The sequence below is a fragment of the Microtus ochrogaster genome, unplaced genomic scaffold (genome assembly GCF_000317375.1).
Source record: "Microtus ochrogaster isolate Prairie Vole_2 unplaced genomic scaffold, MicOch1.0 UNK17, whole genome shotgun sequence".
In the NCBI taxonomy this organism is placed as follows: Eukaryota; Metazoa; Chordata; class Mammalia; order Rodentia; family Cricetidae; genus Microtus; species Microtus ochrogaster.
Genome location: NW_004949115.1, coordinates 4249820 through 4258961, shown reverse-complemented (window position 1 = coordinate 4258961; position 9142 = coordinate 4249820). Strand labels below are relative to the sequence as shown.

Sequence of the window (9142 nt, the reverse complement as noted above, 5' to 3'; positions counted from 1 at the left end):
CCTCCCATTTGTTTTTTGGTTATTGCTTTATCTGTTTATTTTGGGTTCTAGGGATTAAGCCAAGAGTCACCCACATACTAAGCACGTGCGCTACCACTTAGCTGCATTATCACTCTGTCATTTCCGTGTATGTCAAGAATGCAATCCCTTCATCCTGCATGACTTTATTTTCAGTTTTATCACAGCTTCTTTGAGAGACACTTCATGTATAATAAAATTAATTAATTTTAAATATTAAATGTGATAAGCGATGTGATAAGTTTTATAAAGGTTACTTATATAACCATCACAACAAACAATAGAATTCATATGAAAACCACAATCATGAATAATACGGCATTATAGTATGCCTTAAATTATGACATTTTAAGTTTTCAAAATTTTCTATTTTGAAAATTATGTTGACTTTTCTAAATGCTCCATATTTTATAGGACTCTGTACTAAGCTTATCAAATTCTACAGTGAAAAAAAGAAATTTCATCAAACCAATTATAAATTTGCAGAAAATATCTGCATTAATGTATTTTCTCTCACTCATAAAACAAGATGTATTTATCCTTTTTAGATGTTTCAAAATTAAATGGTAATTTTAAAATACATTGCTAATAATTGCATGCTTTTATGCCACTGAAATTATCATTTATTAGTTTTAGTTTGCTTTCTGTTGCTACCATAAACATATGACCTTAAGCAACTTGGGGAAAGAAAGGTTTCTTTCATCTTGCAGCTTAAAGACTTTCATGCAGGGAAGTTAGGGCAGGAACTTAGAGGCAGGACCTTTGAAGCAGAAGCTGAAGGCAGGAATCTGGAGGCAGGAAACTTGAGGCAGGAACCTAGGGCAGGAATCTAGGGCAGGAACTGCAGAGGAACGATGTTTACTGGCTTGTTCATTGGAATCAGGGTCAGCTACCTGTTTTTATACCTGTCAGGACTACATGCCCAGGAGTGGCACCACCCACAGTGGCCTGAGCACTCATACATAAATTGTTAATCAAGAAAATGCCCAGCAGACTTGCCTAGAGGACAATCTGGTAGAGGCATTTTCTCAACTGAAGTCTTTTCTTCTCAAATATCAAATTGACAAAAAACAAAACAAAACAAAATCTAATCAACATAGTCAACATGCTGTCCACCTTTTACAGTCAACTATTATATAAGCTGAACGTTTTTAATAGGTGCTGTTAGTTAAGTTAATGTTCACTAGTTTGTAGAATTTTCTTTTATTTTGAAGATACTATATAAAATTTTATTGTGAAGATATAATATAAAATTATATTATATAAAATAGTAAGTTGGATTATCTGTTATTTTTATCATAATATTACAATAACTTTTATGGGATTAATACCATCTGTTCATAAGAGTAATCATTTAATACATTATTATTTATTGTTACACATCTGTGAATCTATATATTTATAATTATAAGCAACATCTGTGTAGTTTTAATTTCTGTTTAAAAATATGTGTGTGGTGTATATGTGCATTTATGTATTTGCACTTGTGTATGAGTGTGTGCTTGCCCTTGTATGCAGGTGCATGTATGGACCAGAGTTTTATGTTGGGTGTCTGCCTCTATTGTTCTCCACCTTTTTGAGAGGGACTCTTTTACTGAACCTGGAGCTCACTGATTTGCAAGAATACCTGGCCAGGTGAGAACTTCCTGCCTCCACTTTCCCAGTACAAGGATTATAGGTGGCCAACAGATTTTTCAGAAGCATGTTAAATTTCCAAGCATGATCCATTTTGGCATATGTTTTATGTATATCTGAAGAACGATATGAGTGACAACTGGGTCAAATTAGTGACTGTAATGCTTACATCTTCCACAGTGTGTCCAGTTTTCTTTCTAATTGTTCCATTATATATAAGCAGATCATGAAGTTGCTATTTGTAATGGAAGATTAATAACTACCAGTTCTGCTAAGTTTTGCTTGTTTTTCTTTTAAGTTTATTATTTCATGATATGTCCCATTCTCCAGACAAACTGCATTATCATCAAATGCTATCCTCTGCCCTAATATTTCTTTCTCTGAAATCTTCTTTATGTAGTATTACTATAGCAATTTCCACTTTCTTGTGATTTGTGTTTGCTGGTTTATTTTCTATCACTTTATACTTCATTTCTTTGTACTTCAAATATATTTCTGATATCCGAAGAGATGATGGCTGTGTGGTTAAGAGCACTTGCATGGTTTAGGGTCTCAATTCTCAGCACTGCCACAGCATAACATAGCCATCTATAGCTCCACTTCCAGGGAGTCTGATGATATGTTCTGGCCTCTATGGGCTCCTTCATGTACAAGGTGAACATAAACATAAAAACAAGGGAACACATGTGCACACATAAAACATAAATAGATAGATAAATAAATAGATGATAACTAGCTGGATGGATGGATAGATAGACAGACAGACAGATGACAGATAGATGTATAAAAAAAACACAATATTCTCTGGTAGGCTGTGATCTTTCAACAGAAAAATAAGTAAATAAAAATGTTATTTCTAGAGCCAACTCATGCTTATTCCCTATAATTATTTTTTCAATTCTTGTTTTATATGATGTATTTTCCTGCAATTTACAGGCAGAAAATTACTGTATATTTTGGGGCATTTAAATGGGAAGAGGAAGAAAAACTATAAACATTTACTTGATTCTATTGATTTATTCACTGGTCTCATTATTAAATTTCATGTTGCTAGCATTATCAATGTTTTATATAATGTGCTTTGCCCTGTTCTGGCTGGGTGGCGTGATTTCAGAAAACCGTGTCTTTTTCACCTTCCCTTGAGTGTCTTTTGATCAGGGGTATTCAGCGGCATAATTATAATTACATGCTTCATCAAATATGGAAAATAGTCTGTTACCCAAAATTATTGGTTTCTTCATTCCTTCCTGCTATGGTTTATTTTAGTTTACTGATTTTTTGAATGTTCAGTCTGCTATTGATCTCATCCATAAACCACACTATTTCATTTTGGATACTGTATTTTCATTTTTGTAATTCTGTATGCATCTGTCTGCACATATTTGTTTCTTTCATTGTGCTTGTATTTTACACTCTTCAACATGTTGAGTGTATTTGTTAGTACATTGAAACCTACTTAAATTTCTGTTCCTGCTTGACTATATAGTGGCAGGGTTATGTGTTTCTGCTTCTCCTAGGTGAGGCAATTTGTTTCCATATAGTTGCTCATAATAATACCTAATTTCACTTTTAATTTTTGAGATTTTCGTCAGAACACCTCCACTGTCATTTCATTTCTTTTCTTTTCTTAAAAATAGATTCATCTCTCATACAATACATCCAAACCACAGTTTCTCCTCCCTTTATTCCTAACAGGCCCCTCACCCACAACTTTCTTCTCCCCTAGATCCATTTCCCCTGCATTTCCCTTCAGAAATGAGCAGGCCTCCAAGAGACAACAACTACACAAAGGATCCAATAAGACAATTCTTGCTTGCTGTTTCAGTCTATGTGAGCCCTACTTAGTTGATTCAGTGGGCCATCTTTTCCTGGTTTTGTACACCCCTTCTAACTCTTACAGTCTTTCCTTGCACCTTTCCATGGGGTTCCCGAATTTTGGGGAGGGGTACCAGATGGATAACTCCAATTTAGACTCTCCCTCTGCATCATGTCTACTTGTGGGTCTCTACGCCTGCTCCCATCTGCTGCTGGAGGAAGCCTCTCTGCTGACGATTGGGCTGGGCACTCATATATGAGTATAGAAGAATATCAGGAGGAATCACTTCATTGATTTTTTGGTGCCAGTAGTGTCTGGATCTACCATAGGTTTCTGGGATATCTAGTCTGAGGTTCCTGGCCATCCAGTCTGTGTCAGGCGCATGTGCTCATTGTGGCGTAGGCATCAAGTTAATCCAGTCATTGGTTGGCCACTAACACAAGTTCTGATCCACTATTGCACCAGCTCATCATGCAGGCAGAACACATGTTAGGTCAAAGTTTCTGTGGCTACGTTAATTTCCAGTTTTCTTTTACAGTAGCCTGCACTTCTGTCATTTCTGATTTGTTTTCATTTCTTTTTCATTCTCTCCATGTATATAAAAATTTGTTGACTCTGTTCAAATTTTAAAATTTTCAAATGTAACAGTTCTTAACTGATTTTCTCCCTTTTTTAAATCCGCTGGTTGTTTTGGTTAGGTTCTGCTATCTTTTATTTCTTTCAGCTAGATCTGGATTTTGTTGTTGTTGCTGTTTTAGTAGGTCCTTGAGTTGAAACACTAGAAAATTATTCAAAATCTTTTCTTTTGTTTTGAACACTTTTTCTTTAATTACTGCATACTTTTTTTTAACAGAACTTGCCTCAAGTTTATTTGTAAAAACAGCATAAATCTGCAAATACTGTGTAGGTGTTCACACCAGTCCATCTGTCTTCACATTGGCAGACTGCGACCTTTTTCATGGGGCCTTCACAGGGGCCTGGGCACCTTTGGGAGCCTGAGCTGCAGCTGAGGCCTCTGCCTTGGCTTGAACCTTGGGCTTTGTTTTTTGGAGCCTACGACCCCTGGCCATGTAGCTTCTAATCTGCTTACCAAGCTTGGGGTGAGCAATTAAAGCCAGACAGGTGAGTTTGCGGCTGGGGCGCTTTGGCACCTTGGGCTTCACCACCTGGGGCTTCACCAGGGCCTTGATGGCCTCTGCACGTGCACTCATGGCCTTTGCATTATTTGCCTGCATCTTCTTCAGACCTTTCTTGTTGTGCTTCATGGCAAAGTGCATGTTCCTCAGGAACTTGGGGTCAACCCCCTTGAGAGATTCGTATCTTTGGGACCGGGGTTTCTTGATGCCGTCTCTGTGCCATTTCCGGGACTGGTTGTGTGTGGTGTGGTTTTTGGACTTGGCCATGGCTGGATGGTAATCGGCGGCTCCCGAAGCGCCTGCAACCGGAAGAGAAAGAGCTACTGCATACTTAAAAAAAAAAAACAAAACTAAGTTGTATCATAGAAGCTTTTGCATGATTGGCTTTTAGTTTAAAATTTCTCAAAATATTTTTAATTTTTGTTTTGATTTCTTAGACCATTGCTTACTTATGAGTTTTTGTTATACTTATGTATTAAATAAATATTCCATTTTTTTAGTATTGCTGATGTATAGTTTCATAATACTCTGACCTGAAAGGGTACTTGATATGATTTGAATATTCCTAAATTTGTTAAGCCTCATATTTGTTGGTGACTTAATATATGATCTATCTTTAAAAGTGTTCCATGTAAACTTGAGAAGAATGTATATTCTGTTGCTGTTGGACAGATTGTTCTGTATATAACTATTAGTTGTATTTGGCCTAAAGTGTAGCTCAAATTCAATGTTCGAGTTCAGATAATTGATTTTCTGTCTGGATGATTTATCCATTGTTGAAAGTGTGCTGTTAATGAAACTGGACCCTTGTCTTACAGCTTCAAGAAAAATCAACTCAAAATGGATTAAGTAGCTAAATGTGAAAACTGGAACTGTACATCTCCTAGAAAAAAAATATATATATATCTTTTTGACATTGATCTTGTCAATGATGTTTTCATATAAGACACCCACATCACAGAAAAAGATAAGTGAAAAGAGATGGGACCATATCAAATTACAAAAATAAGTCAAAATTAAAATGCTTACTATAATTTGTGGATAAAATATTTATGAACCTTATAGCTGATAAAAATTTATATTCAAAACATGTTACACATATACACAAATCAATAGTAAAAGTATATAAGTAAATGAATTGATATAAAAATGATCAAAAGACCAAAATAGACAGTTCTCCAAAGAAGAAATGGCCAGAATCATTAATCATCAAGGAAATGATTATCAGCACTGCAGTGCTATCTCACTCCAGTAGGGATTCATCAACCAAAATTTAAGAAGTACATTTTGGTAAGAATGTGAAGAAAAATTAACTTCAGATATTATGGGTGAGAATGTAAGTTGATACAGCTATTATGGAAATATTCTGGAGGAATATAGATAATACAAAGAAAGATGATAGATAGATAGATAGATAGATAGATAGATAGATAGATAGATAGATAGATAGATAGATAGATGTATATCTCACATTATTCAACAATCACAGTACTAGATATGGACTCAAAAAAAATAAAACCATCTACTCATAGAAATACCTGAATTCCAGATGGGAACTAATATGAAAACACTATGCAGAGAATGCGAGACCTTGGAACAGTTAGCTCTGAATGGGATGTCTCCAGCCAATTCCTTTCCTCAGGGCTCAGGGAACCCAGTAGAAGAGGAAGCACAAAGAATGGAAATGCAAATCAAAACAACTTTGAGATACCATCTTACACCTGTCAGAATCGCTAAAATCAAAAACACCAATGATAGCCTTTGCTGGAGAGATTGTGGAGAAAGGGGTACACTCTTCCATTCCTGGTGGGAATGCAAACTTGTGCAACCACTATGGAAATCAGTGTGGCGGTTTCTCAGGAAATTCGGGATCAACCTACCCCCGGACCCAGCAATACCACTCTTCGGAATATACCCAAGAGAGGCCCTATCATACTACAAAAGCATTTGTTCAACTATGATCATAGCAGCATTGTTTGTAATAGCCAGAATCTGGAAACAAGCTAGATGCCCCTCAGTGGAAGAATGGATAAAGAAAGTGTGGAATATATACACATTAGAGTACTACTCTGTGGTAAAAAACAATGACACCTTGAACTTTGCATGCAAATAGATGGAAATAGAAAACACTATTGTGAGTGAGGTAACCCAGACCCAAAAAGATGAATTTGGTATGCACTCACTCATAAGTGGATTCTGGACATAAATAAAGGTCAGTGAGCCTATAATTCGTGATCCTAGAGAAGCTAAATAAGAAGGTGAACCCAAAGAAAAACATATAGTTATCCTTCTGGATATTGGAAGTAGACTAGATTGCCAGGCAAAAATTGGGATCTTGGGGGTGGTGGTAAGGGGAGATGGGAAGATGGGGAGAGAAAAGCGAAGAGGGGAGGATGGGGAGACCCTGGGGGAATGGAATGGTTAGGATGGAGGAAGGGTAGATATGGGAGCAAGGAAGAAGATATCCTAATTAAGGGAGTCATTTTAGGGTTGGCAAGAGACTTGACTCTAGAGATGTTTCCAGGTGTTCATGGAGATGTCCCCAGCTAGTTCCTTGGGCAGCTGAGGAGAGGAAGTCTGATATGGCCCTTTACTATAGCCATACTGATGAATATCTTGCATATCACCATAGAAGCTTCATCTGGTGATGGATGGAGATAGACAGAGATCCACATTTGATCAAATTCAGGTAGTCAGGTTTACGTAGAAAATGCTCTAACCTGATGATATATCTTGCCAGCAATTCATATCCAATTTCTAATGAAATGTTCTCAATATCTTTCTGACATATCATAAGCAATGCTAAGTAAAATTTTTTCACAATTGGTGTCAAGGCTAAGAATAGTTTTCCAAAAACAGTGTGAGCTCCAACCTCCTGAAAGATATATGAAGAACAGTATCATTTGGGGAGAGAATAGTAGAGTTAAACTATTTTTTAAATAAAATAAAACTTTAATGACACTAAGAAATGCTAACTATAAAATTTCACCTTGATGAGCCAAGGTGTGGATTCCACTCTATTATCTACTAGCTTTATTGCCTTATATTCTTCGAATAGATTCTTCCCCTTCTAACTTGGTAAAATCATGGCAGACTTCTAAATGCTGTTTCACAGGGGTCAAGACAGGAAATATGTACAGGGGACTCAACTGAGGTGAAGAATTTAAAGAATACCAAAATCTCAGAAATTATGGCAAATGATATAATGGTTTTTGAAAACCTTCAAGTTAATGCAGAAAGATGCCATGAATGAAATTACAGTTTCTAAAATGAAGGCAAGTTCAACTGTATACGAGAACTCACTCACTTCTTAATTTGCCCTAAGTTTGGCCTCTTGTCTTTTACTTGAGAGGTGATTTATAAACTGTAATAGCCTTTTTAATTTTGCAAACAATCATTTGTAGTGGGGAAAACACAATTTAAAAACTAACACTATGGACAGTAAATACGGTTCCAGTATGAGGAAATCTATGCTATTTGTTACTTTGTGCATTTAATTCTTAATTATCTAAACACAAAAGTATATTATTATTATGACTGAAATTCCTTTAAACAAGACTCTTTTCAGGTGTTTAGATATATAGTATCTGAATATAATAATTTTGTCATTTCAACATTTTATGAAGTCATAATTCTCTGGTACTAATGTTTTTCTGTAATAGCCTCTGTTACATTTAACACCATACTACGTCAATAGTTCATCTGTGCAAGTTGCCACATAATATTTCAGAGTATAGGTAGAGCTAAAATGTATTTTGTTCATTGTGGTAATGATCTGTGGTCATTTCTAGTTGTTTACCTTTAACCACTATTACATTGCTACAGTGAATATTCTTGAACATACACATATTTTCTAGATATAATATATTTTAGATTAAGTATATTTGAGTAGAATTTTTCTTTTATAGAATATGAATATTAACATCTTTTAATTGCTCCAATTTGCCCATTTCAATTGATTCTCCCACTGTAAATGCATGATAGCTCTTTTAGCCAATCAATATTTTATAATCCAATAGTTTGAAATTATATCACACTGATATTGTTTTACACCTCACTATGTACTTGATAGTGGACATCTTTGTATACATTTGTCATATATGTAAAATATTTTCTTATTATTCTATTAGGAAACTCATTCTTTTCAAATTGAATTTTGAATTGGATACTAATATATTGACCATTATACTGAAAATAATTCAGATAATTGTTCCTAATGTGTTAGTTTTAGTTTAATGTTTTAAATTTTTTATAATTAATAAAGTTTTACTGCCTATACAGTTAAGTTTAACCTTTTCTGAAGTACATTGTTTGTTTTCATTTTTTATTGTGTACTCACTTAAGATAATCTAAATAATGAATTTACTTCTATTTTACATCATTGTAATTCATTTATAAGAAATCAATTTAACTTTTGAAGAATACTACATGATGCCAGGTGAAAGATCTCCACAGTGAAACTTTAAGAAGTAATTAGAGTTCTCTAGAGAACTCAAGAACAATGGCAATGGGTTTTTGATCCTACTGCACGTACTGG

At 35.1% G+C, this 9142-nt stretch overlaps 1 protein-coding gene and 1 pseudogene across 1 annotated transcript in view; one reads left to right on the top strand and one right to left on the bottom strand.

Annotated features, from left to right (window-relative positions):
* Positions 1 to 9142, top strand: part of Il1rapl2 (interleukin 1 receptor accessory protein like 2) — a 1262572-nt gene that overhangs the window by 1063420 nt on the left and 190010 nt on the right. The gene's annotated exons all lie outside the window — the stretch shown is intronic.
* Positions 4426 to 4900, bottom strand: LOC101990004 (annotated as a pseudogene).